Source organism: Bos taurus, chromosome 11, assembly GCF_002263795.3.
Source record: "Bos taurus isolate L1 Dominette 01449 registration number 42190680 breed Hereford chromosome 11, ARS-UCD2.0, whole genome shotgun sequence".
Lineage (NCBI taxonomy): Eukaryota > Metazoa > Chordata > Mammalia > Artiodactyla > Bovidae > Bos > Bos taurus.
Genome location: NC_037338.1, coordinates 49,142,254 through 49,164,061, shown reverse-complemented (window position 1 = coordinate 49,164,061; position 21,808 = coordinate 49,142,254). Strand labels below are relative to the sequence as shown.

Here is a 21,808-nt window from a genome sequence, read left to right as displayed (position 1 = left end):
CGTCTTCTCACATGTAAGAAGTAAGTCACACAGGCATGCCTAACTTCAAATAGGCTGGAAAAGTGCTATCATCCCATGTCCCCAGGAGAAGAAAACCCGGACCACACTGATGACCCATCCAAACTGTGAGAGTGAAGTTGGAGAAAGTGAATAAATTCAAGATATGTTTGGAAGGAAAAGTAACAGGTCTTACTGATGAGTGATGTATAGAGAGATGGGGAGCAGAGGGCAGAGTCTAGATGATATTCCAGGTTCCTGGTTGAAATGTTCCTGGTTTAACATCTGTGTATGTTCGCACTTGCTAAGGCATATAATGGCTTTGAGTGGGGACCAGAATACAAATGTTGGACACGTCAAGGATGGTAACTGAATTATGCAAGCTTTCTGGAGCTCAGAAAAGAGGTTTAGGCTGGATACAAATTTGGGTGTCATCAAAAAAGTAGTGAAGAACACCTTGGGAGTGGATGGGCTCACTTCAGGGAAAGGTGCAGGCAAGTGAGAGGGTGCAGGATTGAGCCCTGGGACCCCATCACCATGAGGTTGAGGGGAGGATGAGCAGCCAGCCAAGCAGAAGACGAGAAGCCCAAGGAGTATGCACCATAGTCAGAAGACAGCTCAGGGATTTTAGAAGCGGGAGAGGCTGCTAAAAAGTGTCGTCTGAAGGAGTAGGAAAGTGACCTTGGATGTGACACAAGCAGTTTTTGCTCCACTGGTGGAAGCGAAAGCCCCTTTAGTGTGGGTTAAGACATGAAGTGGGTAGACCAGGAAGTGGGTACGCCAATCCAGGGGAGGAGTGTAGCCTGACTCAGCCTGGATGATGTTTCTTCCCTGTCCCATGTCTCTCTTCAGACAAGCCTTTCCCAAGATGGTGGCCTCAGCTTGAGCCCCACTTCCTTTGTGCAGGAAAGAGTATGTGTTTCTTGCACAGGAATCTCGGCAGGATTGTCACTGCTTGTGCTGGATCCTTTTTTTTGACCTTTGCCTGAACTAATCCCAGAGCCAGGGAATTCAGGGCCCTGAATGTTCCACCCTGGACTGTGCTGCTCATGCCCTCTCACTCTCCCCCACCTCAGCTAAGGGTGGGGTCCATGACCCCAGAAATTCCATTAAAACACAAATTCCAGAAGATGAGTTGATACTGGGCAGCAAAAATAAAGTTGTATCTGAATGTTGCATGTCTAAGTTAATGTTTTACTGTACTATTTTTAAAAAGTTTTTCTTTCTTTCTTTCTTTCTTTCTTTACGGCTGTGCTGGGTTTTCATTGCTATGTGCAGGCTTTCTCTAGCTGTGGCGAGTCGGGGCTACTCTCTAGTTGCGGTGTGTGGGTTTCTCATTGTAGTGGCTTCTCCTGTTGCAGAGCACAGGATCTAGGGTACTGGGGGTTAAGTAGCTGCGGCCAGTCTGATTCTGATCCTTTCTCACATGTCTGTTTCTCCTCTCTGAAGCCTGTCTGATCTCCCGTTGGTTCCCCAGTGCTCTCCAGTGTCACAACACTACACTTTGGTGTAGCTCCATTTTAATTTGTCTGGCTATATACCAGCCCCTTTAATCCAGAAATGTATATCCTTTATTTAGTTTTGAGTTATTTTCTTAATTTGTTTATTTACTGGTTCCTTCCTTTGTTTTTTTTTTTTTCCCTGATCTCTCTTTCTAGAAGTCAGAGTGATTTGGATGTTGGACTTCCTATTCTGATTTCTCCAATTTTCTCTTTTTGTCTTTTTGTTCTACTTCTGGGAAATTTCCTCAGTGTTTTTTTCTTTTTGTTGAATTTTTCAATGCTACTATCATTTTCCCATCTTTGTAATCTTAAAAAGATTCTCTTAATGAAAATGCAGAGATCACAACAGACAACACAGAATACAAAGGATCATAAGAGACTACTATCAGCAATTATATGCCAATAAAATGGACAACGTGGAAGAAATGGACAAATTCTTAGAAAAGTACAACTTTCCAAAACTGGACCAGGAAGAAATAGAAAATCTTAACAGACACATCACAAGCACGGAAATTGAAACTGTAATCAGAAATCTTCCAGCAAACAAAAGCCCAGGTCCAGATGGCTTCACAGCTGAATTCTACCAAAAATTTAGAGAAGAGCTAACACCTATCCTACTCAAACTCTTCCAGAAAGTTGCAGAGGAAGGTAAACTTCCAAACTCATTCTATGAGGCCACCATCACCCTAATACCAAAACCTGACAAAGATGCCACAAAAAAAAGAAAACTATGGGCCAATATCACTGATGAACATAGATGCAAAAATCCTTAACAAAATTCTAGCAATCAGAATCCAACAACACATTAAAAAGGTCATACACCATGACCAAGTGGGCTTTATCCCAGGGATGCAAGGATTCTTCAATATCCACAAATCAATCAATGTAATACACCACATTAACAAATTGAAAAATAAAAACCATATGATTATCTCAATAGATGCAGAGAAAGCCTTTGACAAAATTCAACATCCATTTATGATAAAAACTCTCCAGAAAGCAGGAATAGAAGGAACATACCTCAACATAATAAAAGCTATATATGACAAACCCACAGCAAACATTATCCTCAATGGTGAAAAATTGAAAGAATTTCCTCTAAAGTCAGGAACAAGACAAGGGTGCCCACTTTCACCATTACTATTCAACATAGTTTTGGAAGTTTTGGCCACAGCAATAAGAGCAGAAAAAGAAATAAAAGGAATCCAAATTGGAAAAGAAGAAGTAAAACTCTCACTGTTTGCAGATGACATGATCCTCTACATAGAAAACCCTAAAGACTCCACCAGAAAATTACTAGAACTAATCAATGAATATAGTAAAGTTGCAGGATATAAAATCAACACACAGAAATCCCTTGCATTCCTATACACTAATAATGAGAAAACAGAAAGAGAAATTAAGGAAATAATTCCATTCACCATTGCAATGAAAAGAATAAAATACTTAGGAATATATCTACCTAAAGAAACTAAAGACCTATATATAGAAAACTATAAAACACTGGTGAAAGAAATCAAAGAGGACACTAATAGATGGAGAAATATACCATGTTCATGGGTTGGAAGAATCAATATAGTGAAAATAAGTATACTACCCAAAGCAATCTATAGATTCAATGCAATCCCTATCAAGCTACCAACGGTATTCTTCACAGAGCTAGAACAAATAATTTCACAATTTGTATGGAAATACAAAAAACCTCGAATAGCCAAAGCTATCTTGAGAAAGAAGAATGGAACTGGATGAATCAACCTGCCTGACTTCAGGCTCTACTACAAAGCCACAGTCATCAAGACAGTATGGTACTGGCACAAAGGCAGAAATATTGATCAATGGAACAAAATAGAAAGCCCAGAGATAAATCCACGCACATATGGACACCTTATCTTTGACAAAGGAGGCAAGAATACACAATGGATTAAAGACAATCTCTTTAACAAGTGGTGCTGGGAAAACTGGTCAACCACTTGTAAAAGAATGAAACTAGAGCACTTTCTAACACCATATACAAAAATAAACTCAAAATGGATTAAAGATCTAAATGTAAGACCAGAAATTATAAAACTCCTAGAGGACAACATAGGCAAAACACTCTCTGACATACATCACAGCAGGATCCTATATGACCCACCTCCCAGAATATTGGAAATAAAAGCAAAAATAAATGGGACCTAATTAAACTTAAAAGCTTCTGCACACAAAGGAAACTATAAGCAAGGTGAAAAGGCAGCCTTCAGAATGGGAGAAAATAATAGCAAATGAAGCAACAGACAAACAACTAATCTCAAAAATATACAAGCAACTCCTGCAGCTCAATTCCAGAAAAATAAATGACCCAATCAAAAAATGGGCCAAAGAACTAAATAGACATTTCTCCAAAGAAGACATACAGATGGCTAACAAACACATGAAGAGATGCTCAACATCACTCATTATCAGAGAAATGCAAATCAAAACCACTATGAGGTACCATTTCATGCCAGTCAGAATGGCTGCGAACCAAAAGTCTACAAGCAATAAATGCTGGAGAAGGTGTGGAGAAAAGGGAACCCTCTTACACTGTTTGTGGGAATGCAAACTAGTACAGCCACTATGGAGAACAGTGTGGAGATTCCTTAAAAAACTAGAAATAGAACTGCCTTATGATCCAGCAATCCCACTGCTGGGCATACACACCGAGGAAACCAGAATTGAAAGAGACACGTGTACCCCAATGTTCATCACAGCACTGTTTATAATAGCCAGGACATGGAAGCAACCTAGATGTCCATCATCAGATGAATGGATAAGAAAGCTGTGGTACATATACACAATGGAGTATTACTCAGCCATTAAAAAGAATACATTTGAATCAGTTCTAATGAGGTGGATGAAACTGGAGCCTATTATACAGAGTGAAGTAAGCCAGAAAGAAAAACACCAATATAGTATACTAACGCATATATATGGAATTTAGAAAGATGGTAACCTTAACCCTGTATACGAGACAGCAAAAGAGACACTGATGTATAGAACAGTCTTTTGGACTCTGTGGGAGAGGGAGAGGGTGGGATGATTTGGGAGAATGGCATTGAAATATGTATAATATCATATATGAAACGAGTCGCCAGTCCAGGTTCGATGCATGATACTGGATGCTTGGGGCTGGTGCACTGGGACAACCCAGAGGGATGGTATGGGGAGGGAGAAGGGAGGAGGGTTCAGGATGGGGAACACATGTATACCTGTGGCAGATTCATTTTGATATATGGCAAAACCAATAAAATATTGTAAAGTTAAATAAAATTAAATTAAAAAAATTATTCTCTTAATACACTTTGGAAAAAATCAGTAAATCAGTAATTTATCCTTGGACAGAAAGGAGATTAAACCAGTCAATCCTAAAGGAAATCAACCCTGAATATCCACTGGAAGGACTGATGCTGAATTTGACACTCCAGTACTTTGGCCACCTGATGCAAAGAACCGACTTATTAGAAAAGATCCTGATGCTGGGAAAGATTGAGGGCAGGAGGAGAAAGGGATGACAGAGGATGAGAATAGTTGGATGGCAGCACCGACTCGATGGACATGAGTTTGAGCAAGCTTCAGGAGATGGTAAAGGACAAGGGGAGCCTGGTGGGCTGCAGTCCATGGGGTTGCAAAGAGTCAGACGTGACTTAGCGACTGAACAACAAACCTCTCGCATCAGCTCCTCCTGCACTGTGTCGTATCAACCCCTCCTCACTGTATGCTTTCCAGCATCTAAAGTTTGGCTGCTGTGGTTCCCCCTCTTGCTTTCTCTGCCCTTTGGTTTCTCTCTCTTCCCCTGCTCCCCACACTTAATCTCTTTACTATAATATTGGTGAGGGTACAGGAGGGAGAAACATAGTGTGTGTGTTCTCAGCCTGGACTCTTAACCTGGAAACTTCCGATCAGTTTTTTAATATCACCCTCTTATATATAAACAACCAAAGATCAGCTAGTAATTGAGAAAAGGCTCTGTGAATAATAGAGAAAAACCAAGGCAGAAGAACAAGCTTACAAAGAGAAATAAAGTCACTGTAGGAAAAAAGAGGAAAACTTCAAGAAATATAGTATCCACAATATATTTATGGGATAGTTAGTATATATATATATATATTTTTTTTTTTTTAATTTCTTGAAACAGATAACTAGAGAACTTTAGGGATAAGTGTGCGTGGCATTTGCTCAGTGGTGTCTGACTCTTTGTGACACCATGGACTATAGCCTGCCGGGCTCCTCTGTCCATGGAATTCTCGAGGCAAAAATACTGGAGAGGGTTGCCATTTCCTTCTCCAGGGGATCTTTCCGACCACCCGCATTGCAGGCAGATTCTTTTCCATTTGAGCCACCAGGGAAGCCCAAGGGCAAGTGGTCTTAAAATCTTAAAAACTGAGAATTCCCTGATGGTCCAGTGGTTAGGATTCCATGCTTCCACTGTGGGGGGCAGAGGTCTGAACCCTGGTTGGGGAACTAAGATCTTGTATGCTGCACAGCAAGGCCAAAAATAAAATAAAATCTTAAAAATGCATAAAGATGCCCATATAAGAATATTTATCACAATATGATTTCTAACAGCAGAAAATTTATATAACCTAGATGTCTAAAAATATAAGAGTAATTTAATAAAACATAGTATACAACTATAGTGAAATATCATGCAACTGTTAAAAATGATGTGGTAGAAATGTATTTATGTAAATGAAAAGTAACTCACAGTGTATCATCAACAGATTAGAATAAAAATATTTACAGTAAAATCCTATTTTGGAAAAAATATTGTATATATGTGCAAAGAAAAATGTACTACTCGAGTTACCAGATGAATTCTGTCAGTGGGTTTAAAACCTTTATGTGCAGATACAAATCTGGAAATATAGGTCTCAAGATTATTAGCAGTGATTACCTGGAGGTAATAGAATTATAGGTGAACATTATTTTCTTCTTTGTACTTTTCTATATTTGGTCAATTATTTTTCAAAATGCATGCATTACTTTATAACCAAAATTCAGTATTGTTTTTGTTTGTTTCTAATGTTTATTCCATTTGATCCAATGATTCCTTTCCTACAAAAATACCCTAGGTAAATAGTCAGAGCAGATCATAAAAATTATCTAAAAGAATTTTTTGCATAATGTTATTTAGAACTGCCAAGAAAATTGGAAACAATAATAACTGACAAACTGGGATTGGTTAGATTATATTGCACTTATATGCTGGAGTACTCAGCTATTAATCCACGCCAGAATTTTTGGATGGATAGCAGTTTTACTTCCCAGGGGGCACTAGTGGTAATGAACCTGCCTGCCAATGCAGGAGATGTAAGAGACAGGGTTCGATCCCTGGGTTGGGAGGATCCTCTGGAGGAGGGCATGGCAATCCACTGCAGTATTCTTGCCTGGAGAATCCCATGGACGAAGGAGCCTGATGGGTTATAGTCCATAGGGTTGCACAGAGTCAGACACTTACTGAAGTGACTTAGCACACACACGGCATGGATATAGACAATGTGACCTCAGTGCTGTTTGAAATCACTAGATATAGATTTAGATCTATTTAGGAAAAAGACTTGAAGGAAGCACGTCAGACTATTATAAGTGGCTGGTTGTCCCAGGAGGATGCAATCCCCTTACCTGAGTGTGACTCTGGGAGGATTAAGATGGGGTCTCTCATTTACTTTTCCATTCCCAGGATCTTGTTGTTTGCAAGTATCTGTTGAACATGTAAGTATTATAAGTTGTTCTTATTTTCTTCTCTATACTTTCTGTATATTCCGAAGTTTCTACAATAACCTGTTTAATTGCATCATCACGATAAGTTAACATTTTTTATGAGGAAAAGAAAAGGGAAAACAATGGGGGAGGTGGTGCAGAAAAATTTCTTTTCCTAAATGGACTCCACTTACCTTCCCAGGGTGTTGGTAGCAATAACTCCTTCCTCTGCACACCTCACCCCCACCTCCCCAAATTGGCGAAGTTCTGGGCCTCCAGACCACCCAAGGGGCACAAAACACTGGCACAAGGCCTGCTTTCCCTAAGCAGGCAGTCCTGGGTGGGCCAGGAGGAGTGTAGCAATTCTGTTCAGTTTCTCCAGCCAAGCTTCTCCAGGAGTCCCTGGGCCAGGCCTGGTGCATTTCACTTGTCATCAGATTTTGATCTTGTAGATGTCTAGGCCACCATGGGCACCATAATTATTTCCTCGGGTGCAGATTCTTTGCCAGCACTGGGAGGTGGTAGCAGGCAAGTGGTGGGCTGGGGGAGACAGATCACTGGAGAGAGGGTCTCATGGAGAAAGGTGACAGAGAGAGGAGGCAGAATGAAACAGAGGGTCGTCAAGACTCCCACTGTTACAATAATAGCAATACTTACTGCTTGGATCTTTACTGTGCATCAGGCACTGTGCTAATCGATTTTCATGCATTATTTTCTTTATTTTTAAATTTATTTTATTTTTTAAAGTTTTTTCTTTTAATGGGGACTATTTTTTAAGTTTTTATTGAATTTGTTACAATATTGTTTCTGTTTTTTGTTTGGGTTTTTTTTTTTTTTTTTTGGGCTGAAAGGCATATGGGATCCTACCTCCTCCGCCAGGGATCAAACCAGCATGCCCTGGAAAGTGAAGTCTCAACCACTGGACCACCAGGGAAGTCTTGCATTATTTTCTTTAATCTTCACACAACCCATATGAGTAAGGATCCATATTATCATTCCCATTTTATGGATGAGAAAACAGCCTTTGATAAGTGAAGGAGGCCACTGAAGATCATACCATGAGTTTAACTGCAAAGTACTGAGTTGAAAAGATACCTAAGGCTCTGTTCTTAGCTATTCCTGGCGCCATATTGCAAGGAGGCCCTGAACGGCTGTGAAGTGGGGGCTCCAATGGAAAATCTCAAGATTTCTGTCTGAAAGACAGAAGTCTCCTGTCTTCAGGATTGGGGTTGAGTAGTTTCCCAGAGATCAGACACTGGGGGCCTTGGAGACGCTGCCTAGCAGAGGCCCTGGGGGCCACCAGGGGGCAGCAGAGGCCTGCATTGGCTGGGGCGGCCCTGTCCCCAGTTGACTGCAGGCTTGGGGCAGCTGTCCTGACTGAGCTGCTGGTGGCCAAGAATAGCCAGGGGCTGTAGTTCACGTGGGTACTCCTTCCCAGGGTTTCGAAAGCCCCTCACGTCATCCCTATCATTTCACAATCCTCCTCCCAGAGCACTTTTTCCATCTTCCACAAAACAGGTCCTATCTTGGCTGGTGAGGAGACAGCTCAGGGACACACACTTCCTGCAGACAGCATGTGAGATGCTGGCCTGGGCACTGGGATTAAGAAAAAAACAAACAAACCACCAAACAGGTCTTACTCCCAAGCGACTTTGTCACAGAAATAAGTAACCAAGGTACACAGTTTAAACTTCAATAATATATACAGGTGTGAGATTTAGTGGCAGGACAAAGTGGAGAAAGAGGGGCAGAATTATGTCTTAGGGGCTTAGACAGAATTAGTATTTTAGGGACTTAGCTTAGAAGTGACCCAAAGGAGTGTGTCTGTCTGCAGAAGTCATTTGTCCTGTGAGCTGAAGCAAAGAGGCTGAAAATTCTGGCCTAGAAGGGTAAAGGGCCCCTGTTTGAGAAGTATGAGAATGGGCTTCCCTAGTGGATCAGTGGTAAAGAATCTTCCTGCAATGCAAGAGATGTGGGTTTGAATCCTGCATTGGGAAGGTCACTTGGAGAAGGAAATGGCAGCCCATTCCAGTATTCTTGCCTGGGAAATCCCATGGACAGAGGAGCCTGGAGGGCCACACTCCCTAGGTTTGCAAAAGAGTCGAACTCGACTTAGTGACTAAACAACAATGAAAATGTCAAGTGTTCTAGAAATCGTAAAGTTTGCATCTCTTAAATCTTGCATCAGGGTGAGGGTTGGGATAGTTGAAGCAGACCTAACCTGGGCACAGTAAGCTGGTAAGGGAGGGTGGAAGAGGGTAGTTGGGAGGTGATTATAGGGTCCAGTGTCAAGGTCAATGGGCTCCAGTAAATCTAATGGAGGGAAGACCCAGCCTCATCTCCCACTCCTTACAATGGCGGTCACAGTCCTTCATCCCCAGGGCTGGCAGGACAGCTTGGACCAGTTCAGTTCTGTCACTCAGTTGTGTCCAACTTTTTGCAACCCCATGGGCTGCAGCACACCAGGCTTCCCTGTCCATCACCAACTCCTGGAGTTTGCTCAAATTCATGTCCATCGAGTTGGTGATGCAGATGCTCACTTTCCTAAGCCAGGGACTCAGGCTCTCAGGATTATCCCAGTGAGGATTATCTCAGTGGGATTCCAGGTCTCCACCTAGCCAAACCCCCTCCCTTACAAAAGACTGAAATGGGCTTGTCTGGGTAATTCTGACAACCTGGACTCATTCTTGGCTGATAGCCTGCATGGTCCCTGAAGCTGTCCTCTCCCAAGAAGGTCGCGGAAATGGAGTGGGGTTGATGGGGGCCCTAGAGATGCTGTCACAGGTCTATCTTCCCCCTGCAGTCCAGCAGGCTTCTGTGGCACCCACTCCACGGCACTGTGGACACAGGTGTGATATATCTTGGCCCTGAGAATGCCTGGGTCACGTGGGGCTCCTTACCAGTCGTTCACTTTATTCCCAGATAACTTTTTTTCTGGGCCAACTAAGCCCTGATGATGCTTTTAGGCAATGGTCCTCAGCACGGCCAAGGGCAGAAGGTGGCGGTGGTGGGGGGGGGTGCGGGTAGGGCACCAGGATCTGGGGGCTTGGCGTGTGTGGCTCCACCCAGGATGCCCAGAGGCTAGTGTTCAGGTAACCAAGCTTTTCTGGTTAAATAAGGGCCACCCTCAATACCTTTAAAATTTTAGGCTTTTGGAGTTAGGAATCATTCTAAAATATAATCTCATCAATAAACCTTTAATGAATTCTTAATATGGATCAGTCTTTCTACCTTTTTATTGTCTTTTTTTTGGCTGCACAGTTTATGGGATCTTAGTTCCTTGATTAGGGATTGAACCCGGGCACTCGACAGTGGAAGCACAGAGTCCCAGCCACTAGACAGGCAGGAAATCCCCTGTATTGTCTTCTCTAGGACATCTGTTGCTGTTCAGTCTCTCAGCACTGTCCGACTCTTTGCAGCCCCACAAACTGCAGCACACCAGGCTGCCCTGTTCTTCACTGTCTTCCAGAGTTTGCTTAAACTCAAGTCCTTTGAGTTGGTGATGCCATTCAACCATCTCATCCCCTGTCCTCCCCTTCTCCTCCTGCCCTCAGTCTTTTCTGGCATCTAGGACATTAATGGATTCCTATTCCACCAGTTTTCTAGAACTAGAAATTAAAGAATTGGGACAAGGGAAGTTCCCTGGAGGTCTGGTGGAAAGACTCTGCACTTCCACTGCAGGGGGTGTGGGTCAGGGAACTAAGATCCCACATGTATGCAACCAAAAGATAAATGAATAAATATAAAAGTGGGAGGTGGGGCTGAATGACACTTTATGGCATTAGTGTGTCACATTTTTTGATCGCATGTTATCTCCCTTGTTTCTTGTAACAACACTGGGAATGTTATTACCATAGACATTTTCACTGGACCAAGGAAGAAACTGATGGTCTGACTGAGGCTTACCCATGTGGGCTAATGGGGCTTCCATCAGGTTCTCTGGTGTTTAGCCCCCAGGCCTCTCTCTGCTTTCTGGGGCTTCTGTGGTGTCAGAAACACCTGGGCAGCTTTGACTTTGTTTTTTCCAACAAAACTGAACTGCTTTCATGGCACCTTTTCCGCACACTGAGGGCCAACCTCCAAATAACTCCAAGACATTGAAGAGAAAGAGAGACCTGCGAGTCATGTGTGGGTCTCAGACAAAGGCCTATTTAAATGCATTCATGAGTCTGTTCTCTATGTAAGTCTGTTCTCTATGTAAGACTGTTCTTAGCGAGGAAAGGAGGGGGTGGGAGAGGGAGTAGCATTGAAATACATACATTACCATGTGTAAAGCTGTAGACTGTGGCCCTCCAGGCTCCTCTGTCCATGGATTTCCCAGGCAAGAATACTGGAGTGGCTGGCCATTCCCTTCTCCAAGGGATCTTCCTGACCCAGGGCTTGAACCTGGGTCTCCTGCATTGCGGGCAGATTCTTTACTGTCTGAGCTACCAGGGAGACCCATAATATAGCTAATGGGAAGTTGTATCTGGTGTTCTGTGACAACCTGGAAGAGTGGAATCGGGGGAGATGGGAGGGAGGTTCAAGCGGGAGAGAAATTATGTATACCTATGGCTGATTCTTGTTGATCTATGGCAGAAAACAACATAACATTGTAAAGCAATTATCTCCAATTAAAAATGTGTGTGTGTGCTCAGTTGCCTCAGTCACATCTGACTATTTGTGACCCACTGGACTGTAGCCTGCCAGGCTCCTCTGTCCATGGGATTCTCCAGGCTAGAATACTGGAGTGGGTTGCCATGCCCTTCTCCAGGGTATTTTCCAGACCCAGAGATCGAACCCACATCTCCTGGATCTCTTGAACTGCAGGTGGATTCTTAACCATTGAGCCACCAGGGAAGCCCCCAATTAAAAATAAATAAATTTTGAAAATGCATTCAATCAGTAACTCTTTGTTTGATCCCCATGTACTCAGCATGGGGCAATGGAGTGACCCACTAGCATGTCCTCATGCCTGTGTGTAAACCCCCTCCAAGGGCAGGCCCTGGGACTGTCTATGGAGGACCAAGTCACACCTGAGCTCTTTCAGGCTGCCTTGGCGTCCCCCTGGGGTGCCCCTCGTCAGCGGCGGAGGTGGGAGGTGGGCAGTGAACTGTCTGTCAACACCACCAGGTGGTTGAGGAGCTCAGAGACAGACTCTTGAGAACGTATTCGTGGAGGAGGGGCAGAGTGGGGTCAGTGTAGGGGGCTGTGTCACTGAGGAGGTGACATTCGAGCTGCCCTCTGAAGGATGACAGAAATTCACCAGGAGAAGCGAGAGCTCTCTTGGCAGGAAAACTATGTGAACAAAGCTCAAAGACTTTTGAGTGGTGTCTCAACAAAGGGTAGTAGGGAGATTAAGGTACATGTGTGTGTGAGAGAGACAAGGGGGAAGGAGACAGAGACTGAGAAAGAGGCTTTATGTAAGTTTCCCTAACATTCTTTGGCCTCTGGCTTCCCCCTTGAGCCCCTGCCTGGGGGCTCTTGGCCCAGCCTTGACCTCTATGGGCCTCTGCCTACTCCCCACAGGCTCAGAGCTTCTGCACTTGAGCCCCACAAGGGCTTCCCTGTTCCCCCAGCAGCCCCCGCTTTGACTTTGTTCTTCCTAAGCCTGTCCTAAGCTTGGCTTCCACCAGGACACTCGATCCCATCCCATGGCTGGCAGTGGGGCGCGGCCCTCACAGCAGCTGCAGGGATGGTTGACTCCAGATGGAAAGTGTTTCGAGAATTCTGACGTGACATCATGCTGTCAGGACATCGTGCTGACGGTCAGTAACCGATCTGGGAGTGGCCAGGTGGACTCGTCGCCAGCTTTGCCCCTTGCCCAGGGCTGGCTCAGGTCAAGGAGTTTGGCTGGGTTGGGGGGTTGTGATTGGGGACACAGGGTGGGGCCTTCTGGTGGTCTAGGACCTCACCAGCAGCAGCCCAGAGGCCAACGGATGTCCATCTTCTTCCTATGAGCTGAGCCCAGCAGAGGCCCTGCACCCACATCCAGCACCATGGGCAGGGCCCAGTTTGGCTGCTCTCTCGCCGCTCTCCTACCTGCCCTGGGGCCTCGGCCACCTCTCCTCCCACACAGGCCAGACCGCCACCCCTAAAAGGCCACTAACACTCTGCCTGTGGCTTCTTTGGGCTCAGCTCTGCTAGCCCCGCCAAGCCTGCTGAGCCAGGTGATGACTGGGGGCTGCCCTGGCTGCAGGGCCGTAGAGTGAAAGGGGAGTCCCGCCACAGCTGACATCCGCACCCGGGCCAGGACCCAGGGCTTGTCTTCAAGGCACCATCTGTTGCCTGTGAGGGCTGAGCAGGGACAGGCGGCTGGCACCAGGGCTCAGAAGGCAGGGCTGGGAGCAGGGAGGTCATGGTGGTTTGTGGGTGGTTTGCTGCCCTTGGGGAGACAGCACCCTTGCTGTCCTCTCTTCTTCTGCCACCCTCACTCACTTGTGCAGAGTTCAGACCTGGAGCTGAAGAGTAAGAGTTAGAAGTGGTCAGCCCCACCCCCGGCTCAGGCTGGCTTCGGCTTCCCCGACATCAAGAGCATTTCCTTCTGGGGAAGCCAGAGGGCATAGCCAGATGGGCTCTAGCCCAGGCAAGCCTCCAGTGCTGGGCATCACAGCGGTCACCGCGGAATCATGAGACAGGAGTTGGACACTGGGCATGCAGCCACAGGATGGCCTGCCTGGGGTTGGTGCCCTGGCTGGCTCTCTGCACCTCCCCAGAGCAGACTGGTCTGACCACAGAGCTGGACATGATGGGAGACGCCTCAGAGTGGGAACAAGCCCCCGGTTGGTCATGACCCTCAGGACAGGATGGTGTTCACAGGAACTGGGCAGCAAGAGAGCCATCTGGGCTCTTGGCTTCCTGCTGTCACCATCTGCCACTTTGCAAGGGGCCAGTGGGTTTGCGGGGCTTCCCAGGTGGCTCAGAAGTAAAGAATCTGCATGCTGATGCAAGAGACACAGGTTCAATCCCTGGGTAGGGGATATCCCCTGGAGAAGGGCATGGCAACCCACTCCAGTATTCTTGCCTAGAGAATCCCGTGGACAGAGGAGCCTGGCAGGCTACAGTAACAAAGAGTTGGACACGACTGATTGTGCATGCACACACACACACACACACACACACACACTGGATTGGAGAGAAGAGAGGAAAGGAAGGTGAGGGGGTCTGAAGATCAGGAGGGAAACAGAGAAGGAAGAGAAGGACAGTAGAGGGAAGAGGAGAGAGAGAGAGGGCAGAGAGGTGAGAGAAAGGGCTACAGGTAATAAACCTCAACATAACAGAGGCTTAAACGAGATGGCGATTTCTCCCACATACAGCTATAGGTAGGGGGTCCAGGGCTAAAGTTGGAACCCAGGTTCGCATTCTTTTTCCACCATTCCTAGCAGTTCCAAGCTGCAGCATGGAGGAAGGGGTGGGGAATGGGCATGCCCAAGACAGACCCAAGAGGGCATTGAGCACATGACTTCTCCTGCCAGCTCCCTGCATCTACATCTTGCAGTTACATCTAGCTGCAAGGGAGGCTGGGGAATGTAGTTGTTTGGAGCATCCCTGTATCCATATTAGAAAGAATGAGAAAGAAGGAGACTGGTTATTGGGACAGGAAAATAAAGAGGAAGGGAAACTCTTGGAAGGAGGAGCAGACAGGACAGGAAGGGAAGGAGGGTTAAAACCCTTTGGAGCAGCTTGTACTCATGGCCAGACCCGACCTCCCAGCACACCTGGCTCCCCCCCCCGCCCCAGGATGACTGGGTCTAAGGGTCTGCCTTAGGCAAGTTCCTTGGGGGTCAGGAGTCCTCTCTCTTCTCAAAGACTGATTAGCCTGCTTCTGGGGCCCAGACCGGAAGTGGGCCATAGATACTTCGGTGAGGTCTCTGGAGAAGGCCTGCATCTAAAAAAAGGAAAGAAAATCAAGTGCAGGGTTTTATCAACACTCTCCCACTTAGTCAAGAAGAGGCTCCGGAGTGTACCTGGAGGTTGTGAAGATGGATGTGATGTCATACTGAGCCAGGATGTAAGGAAGGAACTTGTCTAGTTTCCCTCAAGGTACATGAAGGTACATAAGATACAGGACCATCTCACACGTCAGCTAGGTTGCTTTGGGCCATCCGTGACAATAAACCCAATCAGAATGCTCAGTAAGAGCATCTGTTATCTTCCAAAATGAGAGGTCCAGAGGAGGGCAGTTCCAGGATTGGTTGACTCAATCGCTGTGTGATATCTGGGCTCTGATTCTATTTTTCAGACATTCTCATAGCTTTTCTGTTTGGTTGTAAGATGGCAGCTGGACCTCTAAGCATTATATCCTCCTAAAATTGCTTTCAAAGGAAGTATTTTCCTCATCAGTGTCATTTTGACTGAGAGGATAACCTTTCCCAGAAATTCTCCATCAGAATTCCCCTTCTCTTGGCTAGACTGTTGCTATTGTTCAGTTGCTCAGTTGTGTCTGACCCTTTGCGACCCCCTGGACTACAGCATGCCAGGCTTCCCTGTCCTTCACTATCTCCTGGAGTTTGCTCAGATTCACATCCATTGAGTCAGGGGTGCCATCCAGCCATCTCATCCTCTGCCTCCCTCTCCTCCTTTTGCCTTTGATCTTTCCCAGCATCAGGGCCTTTTCCAGTGAGTCGGCTCTTTGCATCAGGTGGCCGAAGTATTGGAGTTTCAGGTTCAGCATCAAACCTTCCAATGAATATTCAGAGTTGATTTCCTTTAGGATGGACTGATTTGTTCTTCTTGCACTCAAGGGACTCTCAAGAGTCTTCTCCAGCATCACAATTCAAATTTGGCTAGGCTGAGTTACATCTGTGTCCCCCAGTGAAATTCTGGCAAGGGAGAATGGCATTGCCCATTCCCATGGGATGGTTGGTTTAGGCCAATCCTGATTCATTATCTGGGGCCCACCTTCTCTGAGCAACTGGATTCTGAATAGATGAATTTCTTTTATCAAAGAAATAGGCCCCCTTGTTATAAGGAGCCATAGCTGTTGGTTAGGCTTAGGGCAAACATTACTAATCAGTTACAGATCTCCTTTTCTGACTGCTATTACCAAAGTTGGCATAGGAGATAAAGCATGTGTCCTCTTGGCCTTAGATAATGTGACATAAAGAAACAATTATACAGGGTGTCTTTAGTAACCCAGTCATCTTATTGCCTCACATGGTATCTTTTTAAAAATTTAAAAATTTTTTATTGAGGTATAATTGCTTTACAATGTTGTGTTAGTTTCTGTTGTACAATAGAGTGAGTCAGCTACATGTATACATATATCCCTTCGTCTTGAGCCTCCCTCCCATCCGCCCTCACATGAAATCTTTAAATATGTCTACAAATTCTTTGGCAATCTTTCCTTCAAAGGTGGAAGCATATTCTCCTCCCCTTGAGTAGGGGATTGGATTTAGTGATTTATTTCTAATGAACAGAAAATGACATGAGTGATGGTGTGTGAATTGTGAGACTAGGTATAGAAGACAGTGGAGGTTCCTCCTTGCTCTCTCTTGGACCACTTTCTCCGGGGAGCCCAGCTACCAGGCCAAGAAGGCACTCCAGCAGCTCTACAAAGAAATCCTCAAGGGGGAAGAACTCAACCTTCTACAATCAGCTGAGTGAAGAAGCCATTCTGGAAGTGGATTTTCTAGCCCCAGGCAAGTCTTCAGATAAATGCAGTCCCAGCCAACATCTTGACTGCCACCTTATGAGAAAGCTCCAAGCCAGAAACCCCCAGTTAAGCCACTCTCAAATTGCTGACTTGCTCACAGAAACCATGAGATAATAAATGTTTCTTGTTTGAAACCACCAAGTGAAAGGGATAGTCGCTCAGTCCTGTCTGACTCTTTGCCATCCCGTGGACTATAGCCCGCCAGACTCCTCTGTCCACGGAATACTCCAGGCAAGAATAGCAGTCATGCCCTTCTCCAGGGGATCTTTCCAACCCAAGGACCAGACCTGGTCTCCTGCATTGCGGGCAGACTCTTTGCCATCTGAGCCGCAAGGGAAGCCACCAAAGGTTTGGAGTAATTTGTTGTGCAGCAGAGCTGGGACTAGGGTAAAGCAAGTGAGGCACCCAACCCTGAAAACGAATGCCTCCTTAACTCTGAGCCCTGGCTTCCTCACTTGCCTCACTTTAGTCCCAGTTCTCTGTGTGTGTTTAGTTGCTAAGTCGTACCTGACTCTTGGCAACCCCGTGGACTGTAGCCTGCCAGGCTTCTCGGTCCATGGGGTTTCCCAGGCAAGAATACTGGAGTGGGTTGCCAGAGAATCTTCCCAACCCAGGATTTGAACCCTCATCTCCTGCACTGGCAGGCAGATTTGTTACAGCTGAGTCATTATATCTAGCAGGATGTAAAGTTTCATGCTCCTTTTACCTACCTAACATTTCCCAGCTTGTACTTGGAGGTCCTTGGGGTTCTGAAGAAGCTTGCTCCTTCTCCAGCTCCAAAGGTGGAGCATGTGACTAAGTACATCAGCCCATTCCAGAACCCTTAGGTCATAGTGAAGGGACTGGTTATAGTACATTACCCCATTCTGTCCAATCAGAGTAGATGTCAAGCCTTTTGCTAGGGATGCTGAGACAGATACAATTCCATGCTTGTGACTGAACGAGGTAAATGCAACCAGGGGGACTTCTGATAGCCTTTGGGAATCCTCTGAGGGGAGTCAGTCTGGGGATAAAGCCGTTAGCAGGATACAAAGAAACTGGGTCCTTGGTAATATTGTTCATTGCTAGATTAACACCTACCTAAAGCCAGCCTCTTCTCTAGACTTTTCAGCCCAGGGAGCTAAGAATTTCCCTTTAAAACTTTTAAACCCAGTTTGAGCCTGGTTTTCTGTTACAGGCAGAGGAAAGCCCAAATGTGATGTTAAACACACAGAGGAGACCCCACATGGGTTACTCACACAGATGCTGCCAAAGGTCCTGCTGTTTCACACTGTGCAGAGTAAGTATCCAGATGTTCCATCGAAGTGTTGTTTCAGCCAGATGTTGACTAGATTGTAGATCCAAGGTTAAGCTGGTTTAATGCTTAAAAGCAAACACCCCTGTTCCCCTGCCCCCATCTGGTGCCTTCCCACTTCTAGTCCCTTCCAGGTAGTCATGTCCTACCCAAATCCTCAGGCAGGTGTTGTGATTTGTATCATGTGATACCACCTACCCCGCTTGTCTCCCTACCCTACAGTTATGTGGACCAGGAATTGGTATCTAGCCCACAGAGCCAGTCTATAAGCTGGGCAACAACTCACATGTGGCTGGTATGAAGAGATGAGCTGGGGAAATCAGTCTTCCTTTGTCTCTCTGAACTGAGACATCCTGAAGAAGGAAGCGGTTACAGGCAGAGACAGGGCCACAGGAGAATGTTGAGCAAGCAAAAGTTATGCAGAAGAGAGAGGGGGAGTGAGCCCCTGAAAAAGAGGTGGAGAACAATTAGTCAGGATAGGTTAGGTTCTGCTGTGGAAACAAACATATCCCCGATCTCAGTGGCTTAACCCAATAAGAATTTATTCCTGACCCCACATGACTTACCTGTTACCTGTGAGCAGGAAAGACTCTGTGTACTGTGGCCACATGAGAACTCAGAGCAACAGAGACTCCCTTTTGACCCAGGCTTCCACAATTGCAGAGGTAGGGGAAGGAAATTCAGCCAGTTGCATGTCAGCTGTTAAAACTTCTGTCCAGAGGTGACACATGCCCCTTCTGCTTACAATTCATTGGCTAAAGCAAACCTCATGGCTGTGCCTAATTTGAATATTTGTGACCAGCCTTATTGATTCCACAGAGAGGGAAGCTGGTCCCCAGAGCAGCCTCAGACCCCACAGGTCCAGATTTCCTGAGGCCCTGCCATGCTGTGGTTTGTACTCACACAAGATCCCCATCACCCTTATTATCCCACACCTGTCTTGCAATGCCCATCATCTCCACACACACATTTGCTTATTTCTTGCAACTTAGGATCTCCCTTGGTGACTTTCCTGGTGGCCCAGTGGCTAAGATTCCACGCTTGCAATGCAAGTGGCCCGGGGTCCATCCCTGATCAGAGAACTAGATCCCACATGTGTATGTGTGTTTAATCACTCAGTTGTGTCTGACCCTTTGGACTGTAGCCCACCAGGCTCCTCTGTCTGTGGGATTTTTCAGGCAAGAATACTAGAGTGGGTTGCCATTTCCTTCTTCAGGGTATTTTCCTGACCCAGTGATCGAATCTGTGTCTCCTGCATTGCAGGCAGATTCTTTACCTGCTGAGCCATCAGGGAAGCCCCATATATTGCAGCTACAGTTTCCTCTGGCCACAGTTAAAGATCCCTCTGGCCACAGTTAAAGATCCCACATGCTGCAGTGAATATCAAAGATCCTGAGTGCTATAACTAAGACCCAGGGCAGCCAAATAAATAAATATTAAAAAAAAAAAAATCTCCCTCTAGGGACGCTAGGGACTTGTTTCCTTTGAATGCTCCTTTCCTCTGGGGACTCCCTTTCTCAAAAGTCTAAAGCCAGGAACTCACTAATAGTCCAGTGGTTAGGACTCCACATGCTCTCACTGCTGAGGCCCAGGTTCAATCTCCAGTCAGGGAACTAAAATCCCACAAGACATGTGGTGCGGCCAAAAACAAGCAAACAAAACAAACCTAAACCAGCACAAATCATCTTTGTGTCTCTGATTTGTAGCATAGTGAGGATCTACAGGCCCTCCCGCTTTGGGAATGTCAGGGAAGGATCCAGAGAAACTCCATTTGCACACGAAGACTGTGGGATCCTCTGGTAGGAGTGCTCCACACCTATGAAGTTTTCTAGTGCTTACTATTTGCCAAGCACTGTGCTAAGAACTTTGCCTGAATTGTCTCATTTAAAATACTTTTTGACCTCCCTTTGCAGGTGAATAGACTATGGCATAAAACTATGGCAACTCCCTTGAGGTAGGATTTTCTTAGCTATGTTCCTCATACTATGGTATGCATCGAAGAAAGACGGTGAAGAGGGCTTTGAGGCTAATGGGCAGCCTGGGGGACTGAGGTTCATTTTTGAGGAGAGGATAGAGGGTGTGTGTGGGTGGGTATGTGTATGTGGGGTGGGATAGAGTGTATGTGGGGTGAAGCTGCCTCAGGTGGGTAGAAAGCTTACCTCCAAGAAGAAGAGACATACTTAATGGGGTAGGGCTTGGTATCTTTCAGATGCCCTTGGGCCCAAACTCAAGCTCTACTTGGAGAAGATTGAGAAACTGAAACAAGCTGTCTTTGACTGAGTACCTATAGTGACCAAACTGTGGTCTCTAATCACCTTTTGGCTGCTTTCCTGGTGGCTCAGCAGTAAAGAATCTGCGTGCAGTGCAGGAGATCCAGGTTTGATCCCTGGGTCAGGAAGATCCCCTGGAGGAAGGCATGGCAACCCATTCCAGTATTCTTGCCTAGAGAATTCCCATGGACAGAGGAGCCTGGTGGCTACAGTCCATAGGATCGCCAAGAGTCTGACAAGATTGAAGAGACTGAGAACATATGCAAGCATCTTTTCTCACTGAAAGGAATCAAGTCTTCTTGGAGAATTGGCTGTTTCCAGGTACAGAGCAACAATTATACAAGGTAAACGCAGAGCATCTTTTATCAGAAGTTAAGAAAGCTGCCAAACCTCACTGGGCTCATGTCAAAAGGGCTCAGATGCCAACCTGAAGGAGCATCAAATACAAAACCAACCAAATAAAAACCTTGCAATGAATTGAAACACATCAAATATTTTTAAAATCCATAAATTCAAAATGATAATAATAAAAGACATTTGGAGAATGCTTAGAGAAAAATAACTCACTATTCTAAGAACTGATAAATAAAGGGAAAAGAAGTTTTTTAAAAGCTACCTGTGGGGCCTCTCAATGACACAGTAAAGTTGAGGGTTAGTTGGAAGGTTTCTCACGTACTCCCCAAACTCTCCCTCTCGCTCTTTCCAGGTCTGAATTTCCACCATTAGAGACTCATTTCTTTCAGGTTAGAGGTGTCCTTAATTTGAATCAAGGTAAGTCTAGTCAAGGCTATGGTTTTTCCAGTGGTCAGGTATGGATGGGAAAGTTGGACTGTGAAGAAAGCTGAGCGTCAAAGAATTGATGCCTTTGAACTGTGGTGTTGGAGAAGACTCTTGAGAGTCCCTTGGACTGCAAGGAGATCCAACCAGTCCATTCTAAAGGAGATCAGTCCTGGGTGTTCATTGGAAGGAATGATGCTGAAGCTGAAACTCCAGTACTTCGGCCACCTCATGCAGAGTTGACTCATTGGAAAAGACTCTACTGCTGGGAGGGATTGGGGGCAGGAGGAGAAGGGGACGATGAGATGGCTGGATGGCATCACTGATTCGATGGGCATGAGTTTGAATGAACTCCAGGAGTTGGTGATGGACAGGGAGGCCTGGCGTGCTGTGATTCATAGGGTCGCAAAGAGTCAGACACAACTGAGCGACTGAACTGAACTGAACTGAACACTTGGGAGAGATTTGTTAATTACGTCCCACACAGATTGTGATAGAGGGAAAGTGGGAGTCCTGTGGTTCCTGGGGTCTGGACAGGTAGGGGTACAGCCAGAGAAGAAGGGCTGGAGGGGAAAGATCATGGCACCATTATGGAGGTCAGGAGAACCCCCTGGGC

General features: G+C 45.7%; 2 long non-coding RNA genes across 5 annotated transcripts in view; one reads left to right on the top strand and one right to left on the bottom strand.

The window, feature by feature from the left end:
• LOC112448790 (uncharacterized) overlaps positions 1 to 18,819 on the bottom strand; it is a 51,411-nt gene extending 32,592 nt beyond the window's left edge. For 3 of the 4 annotated variants that reach the window (XR_009496456.1, XR_009496454.1, XR_003037189.2), the window contains exons 1-4: positions 18,432 to 18,819; positions 17,562 to 18,178; positions 11,482 to 15,084; positions 7,140 to 7,218 (exon numbers count right to left, since the gene is read on the bottom strand). This is a non-coding gene — a long non-coding RNA (uncharacterized lncRNA). Of the gene's footprint in view, positions 1 to 7,139; positions 7,219 to 11,476; positions 15,085 to 17,561; positions 18,179 to 18,431 lie in introns of all 4 variants that reach the window. The other variant, XR_009496455.1, reaches the window with a different exon arrangement.
• On the top strand, positions 17,722 to 21,086 carry LOC132346586 (uncharacterized). Its single transcript, XR_009496457.1, has 4 exons — positions 17,722 to 17,796; positions 18,029 to 18,130; positions 20,059 to 20,099; positions 20,355 to 21,086. It is a non-coding gene; the product is annotated as an uncharacterized lncRNA (long non-coding RNA).
• The last annotated feature ends 722 nt before the right edge of the window (positions 21,087 to 21,808 follow it).